The 27,453-nt window shown below is 37.6% G+C and overlaps 1 long non-coding RNA gene across 1 annotated transcript in view; it reads right to left on the bottom strand.

Moving 5' to 3' along the window:
* Positions 1-1,171: 1,171 nt before the first annotated feature.
* The window catches only part of LOC129655265 (uncharacterized), a 53,219-nt gene continuing 26,937 nt past the window's right edge, over positions 1,172-27,453 (bottom strand). Inside the window, exon 3 of the long non-coding RNA XR_008715856.1 lies at positions 1,172-1,550. This is a non-coding gene — a long non-coding RNA (uncharacterized LOC129655265). The remainder of the gene's footprint in view (positions 1,551-27,453) is intronic.

The raw sequence follows: 27,453 nt of genomic DNA on the forward strand, positions 1-27,453 counted from the left end.
GTAATTGTTGGGGAGGAGTATATTTTAATAATAAGAGTAAAATAAGTATTTTAATTTTTTTCTGTGCATTTCTTGCAGAACATTAAGAATTAAATTAAATTCATCCAATGTTTATGAAGGTGTTGTACTTGACCTAAATGATTTTACAATCTAGTGGGGAAGAAAAATGTGTTCCAAAATTACCATACAAAATGCATGAAGTGACAGGTGTCAAAAGTTAAGTATAAACATAATGCTAGGGAGCCCCAAGGAAGGTATGATTAATTCCTGCTTGTAGTGACTGAGGACTTCAGGGGGAAATACAATTTTAGCTATATTTTGAAGAATGAGCAGCATTTATAAAGGCCAGATAGGGATGCAAGAAAAGAGAATATTTTAGAAAAAATTCTAGGCTGAGTATAGAAGAAAGCCAGAGGCAAACAGATACAGGTTACATTAAAGAACTTGCAAATAGGATCTTGTGGTTGAACCATAGTTACCTTTGGAAGAAGAGTGACATTGTAAAGCACTGCCTGGGACATAGAATATTGCTTAACATATACATTCCTGAAAGAGAAGAGATATGGCGAGCATAAAAGGTTTTTTTGGATCACTTCAGTAATGTGATAATGTTCTTTTCTTAATGAACATGTACACTGGGCATTTTGAGTCTCTGACATTAGAAATACTTGTTTTTACATAAACAGGGGTATAATTCAGTGGTAGAATATATTTTTGTGTTGTTGTAACGCTCTTACTACATTCTACTCTTGGTTGATGATTTTGGAGAATATTGTGAGAAATCCAATGTGCCTACTAAAACCAAAGATGGCTATAAGAAACTATTATCAATTGTTTCAACAATTATCAATCATAGAAATCTTTATGAATTTGCTATGAATGAACAAAGTAGGCTTTGAATCTTTTTCTTGTAAACATGAACAATATAAATGTAATTATTATAAGTGTCTATATATTAATTTCAGAAAACTTTAGCATTTGTCAAAAGTAGCAAATATTTTAATATCTCTAATGTTTTAAGCTATGAAAGCTATGATATTCTTCATTTTATTCTAAAGATCTTTAAGTATGTAGTGATATTTATTGTGCTTCTAAAATCTATTGTTACAATTTTTTGTTTGGTGAGTCATTGCAGTTTTAATTAAGAAGTACATCAAATTGTGTGGCTCTGTGATTTATAATTATGCGAAAATAGCTAGAAAGAAAAACTCCAGAGTTATCCAGTAAAATACATATACCATTGATTTCACTGATATATATTTTGAATTACTCATTGATCTTATTAATTTAGAATAGTTTCGGAATAATTTTTCATTGAAAATATATAAAGCACTCGACCCTCAGTGAATCTCACCAATAAAGAACAACTAAGAATATTTTCATTGTTTTCATGGTGGCTGCTGCTGCTCCTAAGTCACTTCAGATGTGTCTGACTCTGTGCGACCCCATAGACGGCAGCCCACCAGGCTCCCCTGTCCCTGGGATTCTCCGGGCAAGAACACTGGAGTGGGTTGCCATTTTCTTCTCCAATTTTCATGGTGGGCTGAGGCCTAAAAGATTCAAAATGTTAGTATTTGCATTGGTGTTTGTTCATGAACAGTTCTCTGTAGCCCAGCAATATTTTCACTTTCTGAAGTGAAACTAAATATATGGATATCTTGTTCTTTCTGGTTATTCCAGTTGCCCTGTAGTTTTCAGAATTTCTGAGACAGCACATACAGAATTAATACATAGAGCTCATATCTTCTTTTGTTCCCAGAGACCGTTTCCCTTGCTGAAAGAGTTCTTATATCATTTTAGAGGAGAAAACAAATACAATAGAAGTTGCATTTGTTTGATAGAAGTCAACAGTTATATCCTCTAGTAATGTGCTGCAGTATGTTATTACATATTATTAACCAAATGAATCAACTGTGTATATAGATATATATGTATATGCACACATATATATAAAAGCTTAAATTATAGTATATTAAACTCCTATTTTTCATTCTCCTATGTGGCTATTAAAAATGCTTTTTCCCCCTGAGTCAGATCTTCTATATTTGTCCCACCCTGTCCTCTATACTGTACAATTCCAACTGATAAAGAATCATAATTTTATTAATTTCACATGTAGACATTTTCCCCAGTGAATAGCCTGTTCTTTATCATATTTATTATTACAGAGTAAATCTCTTTTGATTTTTACCAATAATGAGTGCTCATTCTAGTGGTAAAAACCCAGCCACTCTCTTGAACTAAATCAAGTGGAGAAAGATGTAAAGAACTGGAAAAAGATACAACCATAAAATAAAAGTATTTGTACAGCTTTACTCTCCTTTGATTAAAGTGCCCCAGAAACCTACTTATGAGAGAGACTAAATTATTATAATTAATACTGAGGTCTGCTGGGTGATTTTATATAAGAACTTTAAGCCTTTAAGTGATTATAATTTTCTTACTTGTGGAAAAAAATATTTACTGGCTACACAATTCTCTTTATATATATATATATGACCAATTATAAATACTTATAACATAATTTATATATATATAATTTATACTATGTTTACTTTTGTAATTTTATATTATACATTAGTTATACATTATTCAAAGGCACATGCCATAAAGAACACCCTAGAGCTTAATAGGTACTCTTTAAACAGAAAAGAAGAACCTATAGAAAAGGGAAAATCATAATACAAAGGGAAAATAAATATATAAAAGAATTGAAGATCCCCTAAATAACCAAAGATAGATTACAAAAAAAATAACTTTTTTTGGTTAAAAATGACTATGCATTCTTGTGTGATCAGTTGCAAAGTCACGTCTGACTCTTTGTGACCCCTTGGATTGTTGCCTACCAAACTCCTCTGTCTATGGAATTTTTCGGGTAAGAATTCTGGAGTGGGTTGCTATTTCCTCCTCCAGAGGATCTTTCCAACCCAGGGATCAAACCCATGTCTCTTGCAACTCCTGCATTGACAGGGGGATTCTTTACCAGTATGCCACCTGGGAAATCCTAAAAGTCATTGTAACTATAATTATTTGCAAAAGGATAAATATGAAGATGTAAAATAGAGCATCAACATCACAAAATGTAGGGAGGAGGTTAAAAAAATGTAGATCTTTTAGAATATGCTCAAATTGTATGACTATGAGCTTAAAGCAAGTAGACATATGTTCTTGGATTGGAATAAACAATATTGTCAAAATTACTATACTACCCAAAACAATCTACAGAGTCAATTAAATTTCTATCAAATAACCAGTGGCCTTTTTCATGGAATTAGAATAGAAAAAATTTACTTTTTGTGTGCAAACACAAAGGACTTTGAATAGCCAAAGCAATCTTAAGAAAAATGGAGCTGGAGAAATAAAGCTCCCCAAGTTCAGACTATAATGCAAAGCTACAGTAATCAAAACAGCCTGGTACTGTAACAAAAATAAAGATCAGTGGAATAAGATAGAAAGTTCAGTGATAAACACCAAACATCTATCATCACCTAAACTATGACAAGGAGACAAGAATATCCAATGGAGAAAAGACAGTCTCTTCAATAAGTGGTGCTGGGAACTGGGCAGCTACATATAAAAGAATGAAATTAAAATGTTCTCTGAAACCATACACATAAATAAGCTCAAAGTGGTTTACAGACTTAAATATAAAGCTGAATACTATAAAATTCTCAGAGGAAAACATAGGCAGAACACTTCTGACATATGTCAAAGTAGAATCTCTTTCTAAATAAGAGATCTAAATAAAATTAAAAATGTTTGCATAGCAAAAGAAACCACAAACAAAATGAAAAGACAGCTTACAGAATGAGAGAAAATATTGGCAAATGAAACAACTGACAGGAGATTAATCTCCAAAATATACAAATAGCTCATAGAGCTCAATATAAAAAAATAAAACAACCCAATCAAAAAACTGGTAGAAGATCTAAAGAGACAATTTTTCCAAAGAAGACATACAGATGACCAAAAAGTACATGCAAAGATGCTCGATATCATTAATCATTCGAGAAATTAAGTCAAAACTACAATGAGGTATTATCTCACAGTGGTCAGAATGGCCAAACAATATACAAATAATAAATGCTAGACTAGAGAGGTTGTGGAGAAACAGGAACCCTCCTACACTTTTGGTGGGAAAGTACACTGATACAACCATTATGGAGAATAGTATGGAGATTACTGAAAGAGTAAAAATAGAGCTACCATATGATCCTGCAATCCCACTCATGGGCATATACCCAAAGAAAACTGTAATTTGAAAAGATATATATACCCCAATGTTCAATGTGGCATTATATACTATAGCTAGAACATGGAAGCAACCTAAAGAATCTCCATCAACAGAAGAAAGGATAAAGAGAAGTGGCACATATATACAAAGGAATATTAAACAGCCATAAAAAGAATGGAATAATTTCTGTTACAGCAGCATGGATGTGCCTAGATATTGTCATAGAGAGTAAAGTAAGGCAGACAGAGAAAAACAAGTAACATGTAATATCACTTATATGTGGAAACTAAAAAAAATGGTACAAATGGACTTATTTACAAGACAGAAATGGAGTCACAGAGGTAGAAAGCAAACATGGTTAATAGTGGAGGAGAGAAGGGAGGGAGGAGAAGGGATAAATTGGGAGTTTTGGATTGACATATACACACTACTATATATAAAATAACTAATAAGCACCTATAGCACAGGTGCTATAACTATTCAATAGTCTGTAATGACCTATATGGGAAGATAGCTTTAAAAAGAGTAGATATATGTATATGTGTAACTGATTCACTTTGTTTAGAGTAGAAACTAATATCACATTGTAAATCAACTATACTTCTGTAAAAATTTTTTAAAAATACAGCAAGCAGATAAAGTTATGGGTCAACACAATGGAAAACCAGGGTAACTACAAATTAAAAAGTAATAGACTAAAAAAAAAGAAGAAGAAATGAATCCAAGCATAAACAAAAGACAAACATCAAATTGTGAAGGTAAAAAACAAAACAAAAAAAGCTATGAAATTAACTAGGAAACAAGGTTGAAATGGCAATAGATACATATCTACCAATAATCATTTTAAATGTCAATGGACTAAATGTTCTAATCAAAAGACACAGAGTGGTGGACTGGATTAGAAAGAAAAACACAATTGTACAATATGTTGCCTAGAAGAGATTTCTATCTGAAAGACACAGATAGAAATTAAGAAAATGGAAAAAGATATTTCGTGCAAATGGAAATGACAAGAAAGTTAGGGTGGGTAGCAAAGCTCATATCAGGCAAAATTAAAATTTAAATTAAAACCAATAAAGATAATAACAGACATTATATAATAATGAGATCAATTCAAGAAGAGGACAATACAGTCATTAACATGTATGCACCAAATACAGGAGCACCTAAATATACAAAACAAATGCTAACAGACATATAGGGAGAAATTAACAGGAATATAATAATAGTAAAAGATTTAACACCCCATTGACATCAATGGACAGACCTTCTAGACAGAAAGTTAATAAGGCAACAAGAGGTCCTAAATAATACAATGGAACAGTTAGACTTAATTGATACTTTTAGGACTTCACTTAAAACACACACACACACACACACACACACACAGAATATACATTCTTGTCAAGTGCACATGAAATATTCTCTAAGACTGATCATATACAAGGACACAAAGTAAGCCTCAACAAATTCAAGAGGATAGAAATATTGTGAAGCATTTTTTCCTGACAATAACTGTATGAAACTAGAAATCAATTGGAGAAAGAAAAAAGGTAAAATAACATATTGAGACTAAACAAGCTACCAAAAAAACTCAGTGGGTCAGTGATAAAACCAAAGAAGAAATTTAAAAATACCTCAATAAAATGACAATAAAAACAAAAACCTTACAAAAATCTATGGAATGCAGCAAAAGGAGTTCTAAGAGGAAAGTTTACAGTGAGTGATACAGGACTTCCTCAAGAAATAAAAACAATCTCAGATGAAGAACTTAACCTATCACCTAAAAGAATTAGAAGAAGAATCAAAACCCAAAGTCAACAAAAGGAAGGAAACAATAAAGTTTAGAGAGGATATAAGTAAAATAGATTAATAAGACAATGGAAAACATCAACAAAACCAAGAGAGGGTTGTTTGAAAAGATAAAAAATATCAACAAAAGCCTAGTCAGGCACACCAAAAAGAAAAGAGAGACAATTCAAATAAAATAAGAAATGAAAATGGAGAAATAACAACTGACACATGCTAGCAAAATAGTGTTCAAAATCCTTCAAGCTAGGCTTAAACAGTATGTGAACTGAAAAATTCCAGATGTTCAAGTTGGATTTAGAAAAGGCAGAGGAACCTGAGATCAAATTGCCAACATCTGCCAGATCATGGAGAAAGCAAGGGAATTCCAGAAAAACATCTATTTCTGCATCATTGAAAGGCTATGCTAAAGCCTTTGACTGTGTGTATCATAACAAGATGTGGAAAATTTTTAAAGAGATGGGAATACTGGACTGCCTTACCTGTTTCCTGAAAAACCTGTATGCAAGTCAAGAAAAAACAGGTAGAAAGGGACATGAAACAATATACTGGCTCAAAACTGGGAAAGGAGTACATCAAGGCTGCATCTTGTCACTGTGCTCATTTAATTTATATGCAGAGTGCATCATGCAAAATGCCAGGCTGGATGAACTATGAGCTGGAATCAAGATGCCTGGAGAAATATCAGTATCGTCAGATATGCAGATGACACCACCTTAATGGCATAAAGCAAAGAGGACCTAAAGAAACTCTTGATGGAGATGAAACAGGAGAGTGAAAAAGCTGGCTTAAAACTCAGCATTCTAAAAACTAAGATCATGACATCCAGTCCCATCATTTTATAGCAAATAGATGGGGAAAAAGTAGAAATAGTGAGAGACTATTTTCTTGTGCTCCAAAATTACTGCAGACAGTGGCTGCAGCCATGAAATTAAAAGCCACTTGCTCCTTGGAAGAAAAGTTATGACAAAACTAGACAGCATATTAAAATCAGAGATATCACTTTGCCGACAAAGATCCATATAGTCAAAGCTATGGTTTTTCCAGTAGTCATGTATGGATGTGAGAGTTGGATCATAAAGAAGTCTGAGCAATGAAGAATCAATGCTTTGGAACTAGTGCTGGAGAAGACTCTTGAGAGTCCCTTGGAAAGCAAGAAGATCAAACCAGTCAATCCTAAATGAAATCAACCATGAATATTCATTGGAAGGACTGATGCTGAAGCTGAAGCTCTAAAACTTTGGCCACCTGAAACAAGTAGCCAACTTATTAGAAAAGACCCTGATACTGAGAAAGATTGAGGGCAGGAGGAGCAGGGGGCAACAGAGGATGAGATGGTTGGATGGCATCATCAACTCAATGGACATGAATCTGAGCAAACTCCAGGAGATAGTGAAGGACAGGGAAACTTGGCAGGCTGCAGTCCATGGGGTCGCAAAGAGTCAGACAAGACTAAGTGACTGAACAACAACAACAGAGAAAGAATTTTTCAACCCAATATCTATGATGAATGTGGATGCAAAAATCCTCAACAAAATATGTGCTAACTTAATCCAATAATATATAAAAAGAATCATATACCATAATCAATTTAATTTCATTCCAGTGTTGAAAAAATGCTTCAACATATACAAGCAATCAATGTGCCAGATTAACAAAAAGAATGACAAAAACAACATGATGGTCTCAGTAGATGCAGGGAAAGTATTTGATAAAATTTAACATTCATTCATGATAAAAACTCTCACAGAGGTAGGTATCTGATATACACAGTCAAAGGCTTTGGTATAGTCAATAAAGCAGAAATAGATGTTTTTCTGGAACTCTTTTGCTTTTTCAATGATTCAGTGGATGTTGGCAATTTGATCTCTGGTTCCTCTGCCTTTTCTAAAACCAGCTTGAACATCTGGAAGTTCACAGTTCACATGTTGCTGAAGCCTGGCTTGGAGAATTTGAGCATTATTTTACTAGTGTGTGAGATGAGTGCAATTGTGCAGTAGTTTGAGCATTTTTTGGCATTGCCTTTCTTTGGGGTTGGAATGAAAACTGACCTTTTCCAGTCCTGAGGCCACTGCTGAGTTTTCCATACTTGCTGGCATATTGAGTAGAGCACTTTTATAGCTTTGTTTGTAGTGATGCTTCCTAAGGCCCGCTTGACTTCACATTCCAAGGTAAAGGTTTACAGGCTCAATGAGGACCAATAGTATGACAACCCATGTGCCAGGCACGTCGTCTATCTACATGGAGCTGCTGAAGGGCATATCCCTGCTAGTCAGGGCCTGACAAAATGTGGTCCACTGGAGAAGGGACTGGCAAACCACTTCAGTATTCTTGCCATGAGAAACCCTTGAACATAATGAAAAGTCAAAAAGATATGACATGAGAAGATGATCCCCCCAGATTAGTAGGTGTCCAATATGGAAAATTCTGAAAGAGATGGGAATACCAGACCACCTGATCTGCCTCTTGAGAAATCTGTATGCAGGTCAGGAAGCAACAGTTAGAACTGGACATGGAACAACAGACTGGTTCCAAATAGGAAAAGGAGTACGTCAAGGCTGTATATTGTCACCCTGTTTATTTAACTTATATGCAAAGTACATCATGAGAAATGCTGGACTGGAAGAAACACAAGCTGGAATCAAGATTGCCGGGAGAAATCTCAATTACCTCAGATATGCAGATGACACCACCCTTATGGTAGAAAGTGAAGAGGAACTAAAAAGCCTCTTGATGAAAGTGAAAGTGGAGAGTGAAAAAGTTGGCTTAAAGCTCAACATTCAGAAAACGAAGATCATGGCATCCGGTCCCATCACTTCATGGGAAATACATGGGGAAACAGTGGAAACAGTGTCAGATTTTATTTTTCTGGGCTCCAAAATCACTGCAGATGGTGACTGCAGCCATGAAATTAAAAGATGCTTACTCCTTGGAAGTTATGACCAACTAGATAGCATATTCAAAAGCAGAGACATTACTTTGCTAAAAATGGTCCGTCTAGTCAAGGCTATGGTTTTTCCTGTGGTCATGTATGGATGTGAGAGTTGGACTGTGAAGAAGGCTGAGTGCCAAAGAATTGATGCTTTTGAACTGTGGTGTTGAAGAAGACTCTTGAGAGTCCCTTGGACTGCAAGGAGATCCAACCAGTCCATTCTGAAGGAGATCAGCCCTGGGATTTCTTTGGAAGGAATGATGCTAAAGCTGAAACTCCAGCACTTTGGCCACTTCATATGAAGAGTTGACTCATTGGAAAAGACTCTGATGCTGGGAGGGACTGGGGGCAGGAGAAGAAGGGGACGACAGAGGATGAAATGGCTGGATGGCATCACTGACTCGATGGACGTGAGTCTCAGTGAACTCCAGGAGTTGGTGATGGACAGGGAGGCCTGGTGTGCTGCGATTCATGGGGTCGCAAAGAGTCGGACACGACTGAGCGACTGATCTGATCTGAATATGCTACTGGGGCAGAGGAGAGTTACAGCTCCAGAAAGAATGGAGAGGTAAGGTTAAAACTGAACTTTGCTCATTTATGGATGTGTCTGGAACTTAAATAAAGTCTAGTGCTGTAAAGAACAGTACTGCATAGGAACCTGGAATGTTAGGTCCATGCATCAAGGTAAGTTGGATATGGTCAAACAGGAGATGGCAAGAGTGAACATTGACATTTTAGGAATCAATGAAGTAAAATGGACAGGAATGGGTGAATTTAAATTGGAGGACCATTATATCTACTACTGTTGGCAAGAATCCCTTAGAAGAAATGGAGTAGCCCTCACAGTCAAGAGTTTGAAATATAGTACTTGTGTATAATCTCAAAAATGACAGAATGATCTCAGTTCCTTTCCAAGGGAAACCATTCAACATGACAATAAACCAAGTTTACACCCCAACCACTAATGGCAAAGAAGCTGAAGCTGAATAGTTAAATGAAGACCTACAAGATTTTCTAGACCTAACACCAAAAAAAGATGTCCTTTTTGTCACAGGGGACTGGAATGCAAAAGTAGGAAGTCAAGAAATATACAGAAAAATTGTCAAGGTTGGCCTTGAAGTAAAAAATGAAGCAGGGCAAAAGCTAAGAAAGCTTTGCCAATAGAACACACTGGTCATAGCAAACAGCCTCTTTCAACAACACAAGAGATGACTCTACACATGGACATCACCAGATGGTCAATACTGAAATCAGATGGATTATATTCTCTGCAGCTAAAGATAGAGAAGCTTCATATAGTCAGTAAAAACAAGACCTGGAGCTGACTGTGGTTCAGATCATGAGCTCTTTATTGCAAAATTCATACTTAAATTGAAGAAAGTAGGGGAAACCACTAGACCATTCAGGTATGACCTAAATCTAATCCCTTATGAATATACAATGGAGGTGACAAATAGATTCAAGGATTAGATCTGGTAGAGTGCCTGAAGAACTCTGGATGGAAGTTTGCAGCAGATGGTGACCAAAACCATCCCCAAGAAAATAAAATGCAAGAATGCAAAATATTTGTTTGAGTAGGCCTTACAAATAGGTGAGTAATAAAGAGAAACAAAAGGCAAAATGGAAAGATACAGCCAACTGAATGCAGAGTTCCAGAGAATAATAAGGAGAGATAAGAAAGTTTTCTTAATTTAACAATGCAAAGAAATAGAGGAAAACAGTAGAATGGGAAAGACTAGAGACCTCTGCAAAAAATTGGAGACCCGAGGGAACATTTCATGCAAAATTGGCACAACAAAGGACAGATATGGAAAGGGCCTAATAGAAGTAGAATATATTAAGAAGAAGTGACAAGAATATACAGAAGAATTGTACAAAAAAGGGTCTTAATGACCCAGATAACCACAATGGCCTGGTCACTCACATAGAGCCAGACATCCTGGAGTCCGAAGTCAATTGGGCCTTAGGAAGCATTACTATGAAAAAAGCTAGTGTGGAGGTGATAGAATTTCAGCTGAATTATTTCAACAAAATTCCTAAAAGATGATGCTGTGAAAGTGCTGCACTCAATATGTCAGCAAATTTGGAAAACTCAGGAGTGGCCACAGGACTGGAAATGGTCGGTTTTCCTTCCAATCCCAAAGAAAGGCAATGCCAAAGAATGTTCAAACTCCAATATAATTGCAATTTTATTGCAACTACAGTACCAGAATGTCAGATATACAAGTTGGATTTAGAAGAGGCAGAGGAACCAGAGATCAAATTGCCAACATCTGCCAGATGATGGAGAAAACAAGGGAACTCCAGAAAAACATCTACTTTAGTTTCACTGACTACACTAAAACCTTTGACCATGTGGGTCACAAAAAAATGTGGAAAATTCTTAGAGATGGGGATACCAGACCACTTTACCTGTCTTCTGAGAATCTTATATGCAAAACAAGAAGCAAAAGTTAGAACTGGACATGGAACAATGGACTGGTTTAAATTAGGAAAGGAGTACATCAAGGCTGTATATTGTCACCCTGCTTATTTAATTTATATGCAGAGTATATCATGTGAAATGCTGGGCTGGGTAATTAACAAGATGGAATCAAGATTGCCTAGAGAAATATTAATAACCTCAAATATGTAGATGACACCACCCCAATGGTAGAAAGTGAAGAGGAACTAAAGAGCCTCTTGATAAGGGTTAAGGGGACAGTGAAAAAGCTGGCTCAAAAACTCAACATTCAAAAAACTTAAGATCATGGCATCTGGTCCCATCACTTTATGGCAAATAGATGGGGAAACAGTGGAAACAGTAACAGATTTTATTTTCTTTGGCTCCAAAATCACTGTGGAAAGTGACTGCGGCCAGGAAATCAAAAGCCACTTGCTCTTTGGAAGAAAAGTTATGACAAACATAGACAGCATATTAAAAAGCAGAGACATCACTTTGCTGACAAAGGTCCATATGGCAAAGCTATGATTTTTCCAGTGGTCATGTATGGATGTGAGAGTTGGACCATAAAGAAAGCTGAGCACCGAAGAATTGATGCTTTTGAACTGTGGTACTGGAGAAGACTCTTGAGAGTCCCTTGGACTGCAAGGAGATTAACCAGTCCATCTTAAAGGAAATCAACCCTGAATATTCACTAGAAGGACTGATGCTAAAGCTGAAGCTCCAGTACTTTGGCCATCTATTTCAAAGAGCTGACTGAATGGAAAAGACTCTGGTGCTTGGAAAGATTGAGGGTAAGAAGAGAAGTGGGCAGTATAATCTCATATACATTAATTTGAGAAATCTCCAGAAGATAATGAAGGACAGGGAATCCTGTCCCACTACAGTTCATGGGATTGTAAGGAGTCAAGGCTTAGCAACTGAAAAACAACAACAACATTTAGCTAAGGAGGTCCTTTTTTTGAAAACATTAAAACACTGACAAATGAAATTAAAGATGACTCAAAGAAATAGAAGGATATCACATGCTATTGGATGGAAGGATTAATGTTGTGAGAATGGCTATACTTACCCTAAAGCAATCTACAGATTTAATATAATCCCTATCAAAATACCCACAATATTTTCCACGGAACTAGAACAAATAATACTAAAATTTATATGGAACCATAAAAGACTCAGAATTGCCAAAGCAATCCTGAGGAAAAAAATCACAAAGCTACAAGCATTACCATTCTCAAACCTCAGACAATACTAAAAGCTACAGCAATCAAAGCAGCATGATACTGACACACACATACAGAAAAACATATAGATCAATAGCACAGAATAGAGAGTCCAGAAATAAACCCTCACACCTATGATCAACTAATCTACGACAAAGGAGGCAAAAATATTCAATGGAGAAAAGTCTCTTCAGCAAGTATTGCTGGGAAACCTGGACAGCTAAATGTAAATCAGTTAAGTTAGGACCCTACCTCACATCATACAGACAACATTAAAATGGTTTAAAGACTTAAATATGACATGATCCATAACACTCCTAGAAGAGGATATAGGCAAAAGTTTCTTGGACATAAATCATAGTAATGTCTTAGATCAGACTCCCAAGTCAAAATAAATGCAAGCATAAATAAGCAAATGAGACTGAATCAAACTTAAAAGCTTTAGCACTGCAACGGAAGCTATAAAAACAAACAAACAAGAAAAAAAAACAGCTATGGCATGGGAGAAAATATTTGCAAATGACGGACTGACAAGGGGTTAATATCCAGAATATATAAACAACTCATACAACTCAATAACAAGAAAATGAAAAATCTAGTCAAAAAATGGGCAGAAGATCTAAAGAAATGTTTCTCTAAAGAAGGCATAAATTATTAACAGGAACATGAAAAGTTGCTAAACATTACTAATTATTAGATAAATACAAATCAAAACTACACTGAGCTATCACCTCACATCTGTCAGATGGCTATCACAAAAAAATCTACGAGCTTTAAATGCTGGAGAGGGTGTGGGAAAAAGGGAAACCTTCTACTCTGTTGGTAGGAATGTATACTGTTACAGCCACTATGGAAAACAGTATGGAGTTTCCTCAAATATCTAAATATAGAGCTACCATATCATCCTGCAATCCCACTCCCCGGCATATATCTGGAAAAGATGAAAACTCTAATTGAAGATACATGGACCCCAATGTTCATAGCACTGTGAAGTCACTTCAGTAGTGTCCGACTCTGAGTGACCCCATAGACGGCAGCCCACAAGGCTCCTCTGTCCCTGGGATTCTCTAGGCAAGAACACTGGAGTGGGTTGCCATTTCCTTCTCCAATGCATGAAAGTGAAAAGTGAAAGTGAAGTCGCTCAGTCGTGCGGGACTCTTAGCGACCCCATGGACTGCAGCCCACCAGGCTTCTCCGTCCATGGGATTTTCCAGGCAAGAGTACTGGAGTGGGGTGCCATTGTTCATAGCACTAGTTTTCATAAAATCTCCTTTTGAATTCTACCATTTAAAGCCAGGTGGGCTACAGTTCATGGGATCGCAGAGTTGGACATGACTGAGCATGCATGCACAGCTCACAAACAGCTTCAACTGGGAACAATATGCTGTTTTCTTACGCCCCATTTTGCTCCTGACCAGTGTTCTCTTGCTAGTGAGAAGATGGAAGTATGATTCAGCACTAAGAGCACTCTGCTAGGAGTAAACTGTTGGTCTCTGGGAATGCTAGTGAAAGTAAAAGTGAAGTCACTGCCGTGTCCGACTCTTTTCAACCCCATGGACTGTAGCCTACCATGCTCCTCTGTTTATGGGATTTTCCAGGCAAGAGTACTGGAGTGGGTTGCCATTTCCTTATCCAGAGGATTTTCCCGACCCAGGGATCAAACCTGGGTCTCCCGCATTGTAGGCAGACACTTTGCTGTCTGAGCTACCAGGGAAATCCTCCGAGAATGCTAATCACTATAGTATTTCTTAGTATATCCAAAAATCTTGAAATTGTAAATACAAGAGGGAAAATAGCATGTTTTGCAAGAAAGCTAAATTTGGCCTTACACTTGGAAAACAATTTAATACAGTCCAATCCATCCTTCCAATAATACTTTCTAAGATATGATGTCTTCTTTGATGTATTACAAATTGTACATTTAAACTGCTGTTAACTGAATATTGTTACTAGACTCAACTAGCAAAAAAGCAGAACAGCTGTGCTGGACTCTACTTTGGGTTTCCTATTCAGATTGTCATGCACATCCTCCAATTGCTTCTCCTTTTTGCCAGTGGAAATTGCCAATGGAATTCTTCCCTTGGAGTTTATTCTATGCTCATGTTAACTTTCCTCCAGCTGAGTATTGGGGCCTTTTTCTTTAAGTGGAACAATTGGACTTGGAGGCAGAAAACCTAAGTGTTGGCCCCCTAGTTCTACCAAGATCTTGAATACGGGGTTTCCCAGGTGGCTCAATGGTAAAGAATCTGGTTACCGGTGGAGGAAATACAAGAGACATGGGTTTGATCCTTGGATCAAGAAGATCCCCTTGAGTAGGAGAGGGCAACCCTCTCTGTATTTTTGCCTGGAAAATTCCAAGGATGGAGGAGACTGGTGGGCTACAGTCCAGGGAGTGGCAAAGAGTCACAGGACTGAGCACACACACATGAACAATGGGAGACCTCTTACATCTTTCTTTCGTTACAGTGCCTCCGTGATCACAGTTGAACAAACCACAGGGAGCCCAGTCAGGCACACAGAAGTTGAACCACAGAAAGATGTTATAAGTGATCTTATTTATCTAATTTGCTAGCATATAACTGGTGGTATGACTTCCCTGGGAGCTCAGTTGGTAAAGAATCTGCCTGCAGTGCAGGAGACCCCGGTTCATTCCTGGGTTGGGAAGATCCCCTGGAGAAGAAATAGGCTACCCATTCCAGTATTCTTGGGCTTCCCTGGTGGCTCAGCTGGTAAAGAATCCACCTGCAATGTGGGAGACCTGGGTTCAACCCCTGGGTTGGGAAGCTCCTTTGGAGAAGGGAATAGCTACCCACTCCAGTATCCTGGCCTGGTGGTATGTACCAAGTTCAGTACTATAAGCATACCTGGAGAAGATATTTTACCATCTGACTTTACAAAATTAATAAGAATTGTTTGAAAATCAACTTCTACTTTGTTCTTGTAAAATTAACAAGCAGAAACCTCAGTTAAATAGAGTTGGGTGACAAGAAGCAGGAGCTCCTATATCCTGTGATGACAGCAATCCAGTAACAAGAATAAAGACTCCTTTTCTTCCCAGGCAGGGCCTCCACCTTTGAAAACTCATACTCATTGTTCACTACAGCCCTTCCAACCTCCTTTTATCCTCCATTAAAGTCTTCTCCTTCCCTTGCCTGTGAGAATTTGCCTATGGCTCACCATGATTGCAGACCCCAAATTGCAACTCTCTGCTGATTCTAAATAAACCCATCTTAGCCAGAGAAATATCTGAGAGTCTATTTGTTTCAGGTCAACATTTTTGTGGCCTATATGGGGACCAGAGAAGACCCCTGATGGCCCTGGAGCTGATGAGCAGACAGGTACAAGACTCATAACTCAGCCCATTTTCACTCACTGCTTTTCTCACTGAAGAGTTTGAAGGTATATCTTTCTCTTGGATCTGAGTTCATGCCCTCTTTGAATGTGAAGCTCTCCAGGGTTTATTCAGGATCTGAATAAAGGTTTAAAGGTTTTGTTTTTCTAGTTAAGGCCTTGCTCTGTATGAACGTGCTCGTTTGGCACTTCAGTCTGATCTTGAGATCAGACTGCTTCAACCAAAGCTGGCTGAAAATGCTTCAGCTCAATTTCTTCAGGAAAGTGTTGCTTCAAATAAAGCTGTGCCAGTTTTTCAGCCTTTAGCCTATTCCTTTGGAAAGTCTATTTTCTGGAGACTGGCTGGAAAAAAAAAAAAAAAAAAAATGCCTTCAGCCTGGCTCTTCCAGGCCTAAGCAGTCTTTTTAGGACTGGCTGGGATTGGCTTGCAAGTTGTTTAAAGATTGTTCTTTACTCTAGAGGAAAACTCCCTAGGAAACGGGGTCCCTATCTAAGTATTTTAGGGTGCCTGCCCAAGGACTGTGGCTAGTTTTATGTTTAAAACCTTTGTCTTTCTTCACACTCATTTCTAATTTAAATGGTCTAAACTGGAAACAGTCAATTTAGAATATCAATAGCCATTATGAGGAACTTTTGAAATCCTTTTGAAATCAAGAAAAACTTAATTTTCTTCGAACTGAATTGGAGTACTAAAGCTCAAAAACTTCCAGAATTGAGTGGAGTGCTTATTTTGATTGTATTTTGAGATTTTCCAATATCAGGAGTCTAAAATTGCTTCTCTGCAAAATAAGATTTTAAGACTGAGAAAAAGAAAGAAAGAGAAAATGGCTTGCAAATCTTCAGGCTCATCTTCCTTGACTTCTTTGTCTCATGCTCTGCCTTCATCTCTTCTTCTTCCTTTCCATCCATATATGCCTCCACTATACCTTAAGACCCTCCAAACTAATTCTCCCTCCAAACTTCCCCTTTTCTCTGATACTCTTTCTGCTCTCTTTTCTGCTGAATCTGTCAGAATCTGTCCCTTTAAAAGTAACCATCAGAGGATCCAGAAGCGAAACACTTAATTTCTTATATTTCCTGGACTAAGGATGAATTGCAAGCCATAGTCAAAGATTTTCTCAAGGTAATTCCTCACAGATTTGCTGAGGGATTTAATATAAGTCATTCAAGTTTATCAGCCTGATTTCTCTGACACTTATCAGCCAGTTTATATGCTTGTTGATGAAGGCCAGGACAAGCACTGGATGAAAACTGCCAAAGTGGGAAAATCCTAAAAAGCTCTCTAGAATTACAAATTAGAGACCAGTCCACTAACTTATATGATCAGGCTTGGGCAATCACTAGTCAACTTTATGGACTAGTCAACCTAGGGCTTTTCCAAAGCCTATTGTTTGGAACAAAATGCAAGCTTGCAAACAAAAATCTGATGAACTTTTTCATGATTATTACAATCCACTTTGGAATGTTATTAAAGGGAATTTTGGTCTTCCTTCAAATATTGATTCCACTCAGGTAGCTCTTAACTCTATGTTTACTAATGTGTTGTTGAACTGGGATCTTTCCCTCCAAGTAAAAAGGACCAGGATGAAATGGGAAACTGTCTACTCTAGATTTAGTTAATCTGGCAAACCAATTCACACTTTAGATGAGTCACCTAAATGAAAGACCACCCTTATTCTTAATCTTCAAGTCCAGCAAATGAAGACCCCCAAAACAAACTCTCCTAGTTTCTGTTATTAGTTTAAAAAAAAAAAAAAAGATGACAGGACAGTTGACAAGAGACTATTACAAATGTAACAGTACTTTCAGATGGTTAAAATTTACCTTCAGACCTCTAACCAGCCTTTCCAATATCCTTCCAGTTCTCAGAATTCTGAGGATCTATGGGAGGTCTTCCCAATCTTTCCTCTTAATCAGCTTGGAGAAACATTTTGCTACATTGGGAATGAATTTATTCCAGTCCTAACCAACTCTGGAGCCACACTCTTGATGTTTAATCCCACTACTATAAAGCAGCGAGCCTCTGTCTTAGAATATCAAAAATGTTTATACTGTGGGTCTCTCCAGTGACCCTCAAGAGTTTCCTTTCTCTGGACCTATTCCCTTTTCTTTAGGCCCTTTAAGAGGTACAAATACTTTTCTCCTTAGTACCTCTGCTGCTGCTGCTGCTAAGTCGCTTCAGTTGTGTCCGACTCTGTGCGACCCCATAAATGGCAGCTCACTAGGTTCCTCCGTCCCTGGGATTCTCCAGGCAAAAATACTGAAGTGGGGTGCCATTGCCTTCTCCAAGTACCTCTACCCCTGTCCATTTATTAGTCCAAGACTTCTTAAAGAAGTATCATGACAGAGTCTTTTTCTCCCAAAAGGGGGAAAGCATTCTAGAATTTGACAGTAGTAGTCAAAGTAACCAAACAGGTGAACTCCATATTTGTTTTGACATCTTTTACTTGCTCCATCTCTGAGAGTACTAGAGCAGATTCTGGGAACTGCTGATCATTTCCCTACTGAATCATCTACTACCTTCCTTATGTCAAAATCTCCGAATGATTTTGGGCAGAAGTTACAGAGCACCTCCTGTCTAGATTCAAACAAACCCCTCAAAACCTCTTGCCTAGATTAATGCCTTATAAATATAGAAGCTGTTCAAGGCATAAAGCCCATAGTAGAAGATTACAGGCTCGAGGCCACATTATCCCTGTAGTTGGAACACTCCCATTTCATCAGTGAGAAAACATTAGGGCAGAAATGAAGATTTGCCCAGGACCTCTGTTCAGCAAACATTATCTGTCAACACTTTATAGTTCCTAACCCTAATACTACTACAGCACAATTGCACTCATCTCACACGCTAGTAAAGTAATGCTCAAAATTCTTCAAGCCAGGCTTCAGCAATACGTGAACTGTGAACATCCAGATGTTCAAGCTGGTTTTAGAAAAGGCAGAGGAACCAGAGATCAAATTGCCAACATCCACTGGATCATCGAAAAAGGAAGAGAGTTCCAGAAAAACATCTATTTCTATTTCTGCTTTATTGACTATGCCAAAGCCTTTGACTGTGTGGAACACAATAAACTGTGGAAAATTCTGAGAGAGATGGGAATACCAGACCACCTGACCTGCCTCTCGAGAAACCTGTATGCAGGTCAGGAAGCAACAGTTAGAACTGGACATGGAACAACAGACTGGTTTCAAATAGGAAAAGGAGTACGTCAAGCCTGTATATTGTCACCCTGCTTATTTAACTTATATGCAGAGTACATCATGAGAAATGCTGGGCTGGAGGAAGTTACAAGCTGGAATCAGGATTGCCGGGAGAAGTATCAATAACCTCAGATATGCAGATGACACCACCCTTATAACAGAAAGTGAAGAGGAACTAAAAAGCCTCTTGATGAAAGTGAAAGAGGAGAGTGAAAATGTTGGTTTAAAGCTCAACATTCAGAAAACGAAGATCATGGCATCTGGTCCCATCACTTCATGGGAAATAGATGGGGAAACAGTGGAAACAGTGTCAGACTTTATTTTTGGGGGCTCAAAAATCACTGCAGATGGTGATGGCAGACATGAAATTAAAAGACGCTTACTCCTTGGAAGGAAAGTTATGACCAACCTAGATAGCATATTCAAAAGCAGAGACATTACTTTGTCAACAATGGTCCATCTAGTCAAGGCTATGGTTTTTCCAGTGGTCATGTATCAATGTGAGAGTTGGACTGTGAAGAAAGCTGAGTGCCGAAGAATTGATGCTTTTGAACTGTGATGTTGGAGAAGACTCTTGAGAGTCCCTTGGACTACAAGGAGATTCAACCAGTCTATTTTAAAGGAGATCAGTCCTGTGTGTCCTTTGGAAGGACTGATGCTAAAGCTGAAACTCCAATACTTGTGCGAGTTTGACTCATGTGAAGAGTTGACTCATTGGAAAAGACTCTGATGCTGTGACAGATTGGGGGCAGGAGGAGAAGGGGATGACAGAGGATGAGATGGCTGGATGGCATCACCGGCTCAATGGACATGAGTTTGAGTGATTTCTGGGAGTTGGTGATGGACAGTGAGGCCTGGCATGCTGCAGTCCATGGGGTCGCAAAGATTCAGACACGACTGAGCAACTGGACTGAACTGACTGATCCCTAATACATCATTAAAGTCGATTCCCACTGGAAGTAAATTCTTTAGTAGAATTGACTTATGCAGGGCATTCTTTAGTATTCATAAATGACCTAAATCAAATCCCTTTCGATTATACAGCAGAAGTCAAATAGATTCAAGGGATTACATCTGATAGAGTGCCTGAAGAACTATGGACAGAGGTTCATGACATTGTATAGGAGGCAATGATCAAGACCATCCCCCAAAATAGATGCAAAAAGGCAAAGTGGTTATCTGAGGAGGACTTACATACAGCTATGAAAAGAAGAAAAGTGAAAGGTAAAGGAGAAAAGGAAAGATTTACCCAACTGAATGCAGAGTTCCAAAGAATAGCAAGGAGAGATAAAAAGGCCTTCTTCAGTGATCAATGCAAAGAAATAGAGGAAAACAATAGAATGGGAAAGACTAGAGATCTCTTCAAGAAAATTAGAAATACCAAGGGAACATTTCATGCAAAGATGGGTTTAATAAAGGATAGAAACTGTAGGGACCTAACAGAAGCAGAGGATATTAAGAAGAGGTGACAAGAATACACAGAAAAACTGTACAAAAAAGATCTTCATGACGCAGATAACCATGATGGTGTGATCACTCACCTAAAGCCAGACATCCTGGAACGTGAAGTCACGTGGGCCTTAGGAAGCACCACTATGGACGAAGTTAGTGGAGGTGATGGAATTCCAGTTGAGCTGTTTCAAATCCTAAAAGATGATGCTGTGAAAGTGTTGAACTCAATATGCCAGCAAATTCAGAAAACTCAGCAGTGGCCATAGGACAGGAAAAGATCATTTTTCATTCTAATCCCAAAGAAAGGCAATGCCAAAGAATGCTCAAACTACCGCACAATTGCACTCATCTTACACTGTAGCAAAGAAATGCTCAAAATTCTCTACGCCAGGCTTCAACAGCACGTGAACCATGAAGTTCCATATGTTCAAGCTATATTTTAAAAAGGCAGAGGAACCAGAGATCAAATATCTAACATCTGTTGGATATCAAAAAAGCAAGAGAGTTCCAGAAGAACATCTACTTCTACTTGTGGAGAAACCCTAACTTGCCTAGATGTAAAGCCGTGGGGTTACACTGTTAGCCCTTCTTATTTCTCACAATCTTGAAGGAGATCTGCCTGACACAAAGTTCCCTAGAGACTCTACTCTGTGGCAAAGTAGTGAAGATTTGCTTCTTTTCACTCCTTCTCAAACCTCTCAAGAAGTTGGTATCCCCTTGCAAAAGCTTTTGATCTTAAAGGAACATAAGTCTACCAAGGAGAAATTGCAGTTTTCTCAAACCCGGGTTTAATATTTAGGGCATCCATGATTGGAACAAGGGCTACCCATAGGTCCAGATAGGCTTCATGGTGTCCTACTTTCCCCAAGCCTAAAACTGCCCTTTTGGTTGTGACCAGTGAGAAATTATTGTGGGATCCCCTGTAACTATTTTTGTATCCCATATAATTGCAGCTCTCCTCAATTCTCGCTAAACTCAACATTTCTCAGCCAGCCCACCTCACCTCCTATGAAGTCCTTTAAAAAAAAAAAAATGCCACTCACATAACTCTTTTATGTTGTAATCACCTATCCCAGTTACTCTTCTCTCCTTCATCAGTGATGAAGTCCCTTGTGAAGTGAAGTGAAGTGAAAGTGTTAGTCACTCAGTTGTGTCTGACTTTTTGCAACCCCGTGGACTGTAGCCTACCAGGCTCCTCTGTCCATGGAATTCTCCAGGCAAGAGTACTAGGGTGGGTAGCCATTCCCTTCTCCCAGCATCTTCCTGACCCAGATATTGAACTTAGGTCTCCTGTATTGCAGGCAGATTCTTTACCATCTGAGCCACCAAGGAAGCCCTGATGAAGTCCCTTACTACTACTTAACAGTGATGGACCACGTCTGACTCCTCTGGATGATCCATAAAAAATTCCACTGGATAAAGTTGACTTCTCAGGGTTAACTGATGGTTCTTATTTAAAAGATGACATGGAAAATATTGTACTGTATGTGCTATTGTAACTCTTTTTGGTATTGAGGCAGCATCTTTACCTATGGCTACTTCAGCCCAACAAGTAGAACTCTATGGTCTTAAACAGATTTGTACATTAGCAAGGGACAAAGCTGCCAACATTTATACTGATAGTAGATATGCTTTTAGAGAGCACACAGTTTTAAAGTGTTGTGGAAGCAACATGTCTCCCTTCCAGAGTAAGTAAAATCATAAATGGCCCTATACTTGGGAATTACTAAATACAATAATTTTGCATCCTACTTTAGCTTTTGAGATTCTGGGACATGCTAAACTTGACTCTTTGGGAGCTAAGGGAAATTATTCTTCTGATATTTCTGTAAAAAAAAAAAAAATGCTGCTTTTAAAGGGACCAGTAACAGCTAAACCACTAGTATAGTCCAATGGGATATTTCCACAAATAATAATTTAGAAAGACTGACAAGAAAGGCCGAATAATTGGCCTCAGAAAAGGAAAATCAGGATTGGAAAACCAACGCTTGTTGGTTTGATAAAATAAAAAAGCTCTGGTTTGGACCAAATAACAAACCAATCCTTCTAAAACTCTCATTTGTCACTATTGTATGTGTACTAAATCATCAGCCTTCTGACAAATGATAGCCTTCATGAACCAATATTGGTAGAGAAGCATTAACAAGTCTGCAAAAAGTGCCCACCTCACTTGTTCCACTCATTCAAATTACAATCCAGGGAAGCCTGTTTGTACTGCTTTCAGACATCTTAAACTGCTGAATGGACCATTGGAGTTCTGGCAAATGGATTTCATACAACTTCCTTCACATAATGGATATAAATATGCTTTAGCCATGGTCTGTATGCTTTCACACTGGACAGAAGCCTCTAACGTGACTAAGGCCCTTTTGGAAAAGATTATCCTATACCTGGAGAACTCTTCTCAAACCTCATAGTGATTGAGGAACCCATTTTACTTTGCCAAATGTTTCAATAAGGCTGTGTGCTGTTTGACTGGTTTCACAATGTTTTCAGTATGCCCTCTGGTTTATTCGAATGCACTTAGCAGCATTATTAAGACTCAGATGGCAAAATTTGTAGAGGACCTCCAAATACTTTGGTTAAAAGCATTGCCATTGGTCTTTCTAAATCTCAGATCTACTCCCTTTTGGAACTCATAATTTTCCACCTTTTGAGATAGTCTCAGGATTCCCAGTGACTTGGCTCTTGCTTCTTTTGACCCACAACTGAGAAAAGGAGAGATACTCCAATATTGTAAAGTTCCATAACCATGATATGGAACAGCAATCTTTTTACAATGCAGTCTTGGGAGGCAAAGGCCTTAAGAATCACACTTTTGCAGCTTGAATATTTTGTCTATTAGAAAAGACATCTCTAGAGAAACTCTCTTCAACCTCAATGGAAAGGCCACTATCAAGTACTACTAACCACTAACCAACCCTTGTATTGCCAAACTCTAAGGATAGATTGTTGGGTTCGTGTGACATAGTCAAAGAAGGCACCAAACTCTGACTGAAACTGCACATCATTTGGACACAAAAGTTGATTTCCTAGAATTTAAGCAGATGACGTATAATGAAATAGATTTTCTAATATATCTGGACCTGACCAGTTGGAATTTTGTCATCGAACATTTGATATTGGTACAACAACCCTTTAGATGATCTTCAGTGTCATGGTCGTGATAACATGTGGGCATTAGATTAAAAAGCATCTGAAAGTTCTCCTTCCTAACCCTCCTTGTTACTTGAATATGACTCTCATAGTTTGCAGTCTGTACACTTCAAGGTGAGACATTATATCCAGGAGAGATCTTTCTGACACTTAGGTACAAAAAGCCACTGAAACTGGAAAACCTGACCCTTGATCAGTGCTACTCTTAGAGAAAGATTTTGATCAAAAGGGAAAATTTTTTTTAAATTAATATACAGAAGCCTCAATTAAACAAATTTGGAAGACAAGAGGGATAAGGCAGGGCCCAACAAGAAAAATTCCTCTTCGTTTCTGGCAAGGATACCACCAATGAAAAGCCACAAACTTTTTTCTTTTTTATTATATCCCTCCCAATGTCCTTTACCTCTTGACAAAAGTATTCACTTTCCCTTGCCCTTGGGGGCTGTACAAGGTTGCAGATCCTGAATTGCAGTCTCTGCTGATCTTGAATAAACTCATCTTTGCTGGATAAATATCTGGCTTTCTATTAGTTTCAGGTCAACAGTCTTCTTTCTTACTAAGGGATTAGTGAAATTGTTTAAGCTAAGCCTCCCCACCCCATTTTTGCTAAAGACAATTTTTTTTACTCCAGTTCAGACTAGGTTTCTTAAGTTATCCAGGGTTTAATTTTTTTTCTAACTTGCACAGAATCATATTGTGAATGTTTGTTGGTTTGCATTTTCAACATGCATCTCTCCTCCTACAGATGGGTACGGTGACTTTGCTTTGGGGGACTTATCCCATTGAATATGATGCAATGAGACTTTATAAAAGGGCCTTCCCTTCTGCAGGCAGATGGCCCATGATCCAAGTTAAGCTAGTTGGATTCCGTCTTTCTAGAATTTTTTTCCTGAACTGAGAATCACAAAGAAAAGATATGATTGGAGCTAATTGGTCCTGTTGGTGGTGGCCCAGAGAGATGTCTCACTAGTTCTTGATTCCAAGTTCCTATAGCTGCTGTTCCTGAAATATTTGAATTTTTTTTTAATTTCCTTTAATTATATGTTCTACCCAGTACTCATCCTTTGAATACTCTTGGCAAGCACTGGTTTCAGTTCCCTGCCAAAGATCCTAGCTGATACAAGAATACAATTTAATCATCCATTCACATGTTACCTACAATTGTTTTGATGAAAAGTGTACCTATCAGAATTGTCTTTTCATTTTTTTTTTTTTGTCTTTCTGCCCCTATCTCTGTGTTCTGTTTTTATCCTGTTCCTACTTCTATTTTTGTAAAGAAGAGTATATCAAACTGTCCTCAGTTTGTGTTTAAACTATTTCTTATACTGGACAGAAAGAATAGATACACTTTATTTTTTGTTAATCATCTTGCCTTACAACTCACTCAGGCTGATTGTCTATTTGTTTCTCTCCTGTAGCTGTGTAGGTTGCAAACTGCTCAGCATAGTACTAGTTGAGTCATCTTAAATGTTCATTAACTCTCAACCACTTTGAAAGTTCTGATAAATTATTAAGATATTTAAGCCAAGCCTAAACACAATAAAAGCATCTCTAAAGGAACGGTGGAGTTGACTGTGACTTCTAGATGCTGTTAAACTTCTAGATGCTGTTAGCACCTGAGGCCATTTTATTCTTATTAGGCAAATAGCATTGGATGCAAAGATGGGCTTATGACCATAGCAGGGTCCTGCACAGGCTGTCCAAACATAGTACACTGAGATGAGATTCTACTCAGAAAAAAAACGCGTTGATGTACTGAATAATGTAAAAAATAGCAGATCATTTATAAAAAAATCAATTTATCACTTTAGAGATTAAAAGACAAAGTTTCCAATTGCAAACAGAATGCTAAAACATAAATGGAAAGGGTATAGAAATGACTATTAATAAAATATTTCCTATTAGCCACAGACATTTACCCAGAAAGCCTCAGCAGTCTTGTACTAATACTTGAGCATAAATAACATGGATTTAAGCAATATATGCAATGATTTCCATGAGTATGCTTGAATAGTTGTTATTTTAAAAGTCTAATGTTAAACCTCAAGAATTACCATATCTTCACTAACTCCAAAATTCACCTTCTCATTGGTATATCAGGTAATGAAGGTATTGACACAACTTTTATTTGCTCCTGGTTGTCCACACATTTGGAGAATTAGGGCAGAATAGTATGTTTCAGAAACATTTCTTTAACACAGCTTTAATACAAAAGATTTCTTTGTTCTGAGATACATGGGCTTTGTGTTTTCCTACTTCAAATAATTACTGTATTCTCTGGAAAGGTGAATACCGAGTAACCTCTAGTTGGCTAAATTTCTGAATCCCTCAGAAATCCTCTTACATTCACAATTAAATGTAACAAATTGTCAGGAAGGTAAAGTCAGTACTATAAACAAAATTCTTAGTGCCATCCCTCCAACACAGGGTCTCTGTTGTACAAGGAAACAACAAAAAATAATAGACAAAGTGAATCTCCTAAAGCAAAAATAATTTTGGAGGAGGTGGGGTGTGATTGAGGTTTTCTGAAAAATAAAATATGTAACTTTATTCTAAAAAAAACAGTAAAATCTGGGCTAAAATCACAACTAATATTCTTAAAACATAGACTTGCTTAACCATTGTTTTTTACATTTAGACAAAACAGTTGTGTGATATTAATACATTAGATTCAACTTTGATGATTGCAACATCATAAAAAGGATCAATGCTACAAAATATATGAGTGTCTTAAGTTTTTCCAAGAGCCACTTTTTATGCCTTAAATCTCAAAGTATTATCCTTTGAAGGACTTTGTTGATTTTCTCTTCTTCAATTGTTTACTGGTTTAAATAAGCCTGATCATATTTCAGGGGCCTTGCCTGGGAATCCCAGAAGTTGTTCCAAGATAATTTACTCCATTGTTAAAAAATTTTAATCTTTTGGTAATATTTGGAATTTTGCAAATATTTTTAATAAATATTTAAGTGTTTTCACTTTTACAATGAACCAGAAGATAAAGTTAGCCTGAAAATAAGGCTTGTACTAATGCTCAGAAGGATAAATGGCTGAATGATTTTCCTTCCTGTGGGAAAAAGAAGCTGTAGTAACTCAGGTAATAGATAGACATTACTTACTTAACACACTGAAAAGTCACTAAGAACTTAATTTGGAATTACCTTAAATTATTGATTGATGCTCAAAGTTTGCCAAAAGAATTAATGAATTATGCATTTGAAGCTTCATGAAAATAAAACTTCTAATTATTCTTTGTCATCATTGATAAGGACTTCCCTGTAGCTCAAAAGGTACAGAATCTGCCTGCAATGCAGGAGACTAGGGTTTGATCCCTGGGTTGGGAAGACCCTCTAGAGAAGGGCATGGCAAGCCACTCTAGTATTCTTGCCTGGAGAATCCCATGAACAGGGGAGCCTGGTGGGCTACAGTCTGTGGGGTTACAAAGAGTTGGACATGACTGAGTGATCAACACACACACATCATTGATGAATCTCAGTGTTAGTAAAAGCACAAATATTGCAAGCAGATTTACCACACTGTAGAACTTAAAAATGAAATAGCCAAATTATTTTTAATTTCTGCTCCCAACTTCCAATAGTATCTCTACTTTATGATTTGTCTTTGGGCACCCCAGCTGTCACTGATGACTCCT

Source organism: Bubalus kerabau, chromosome 6 (genome assembly GCF_029407905.1).
Source record: "Bubalus kerabau isolate K-KA32 ecotype Philippines breed swamp buffalo chromosome 6, PCC_UOA_SB_1v2, whole genome shotgun sequence".
Taxonomy (NCBI): Eukaryota; Metazoa; Chordata; class Mammalia; order Artiodactyla; family Bovidae; genus Bubalus; species Bubalus kerabau.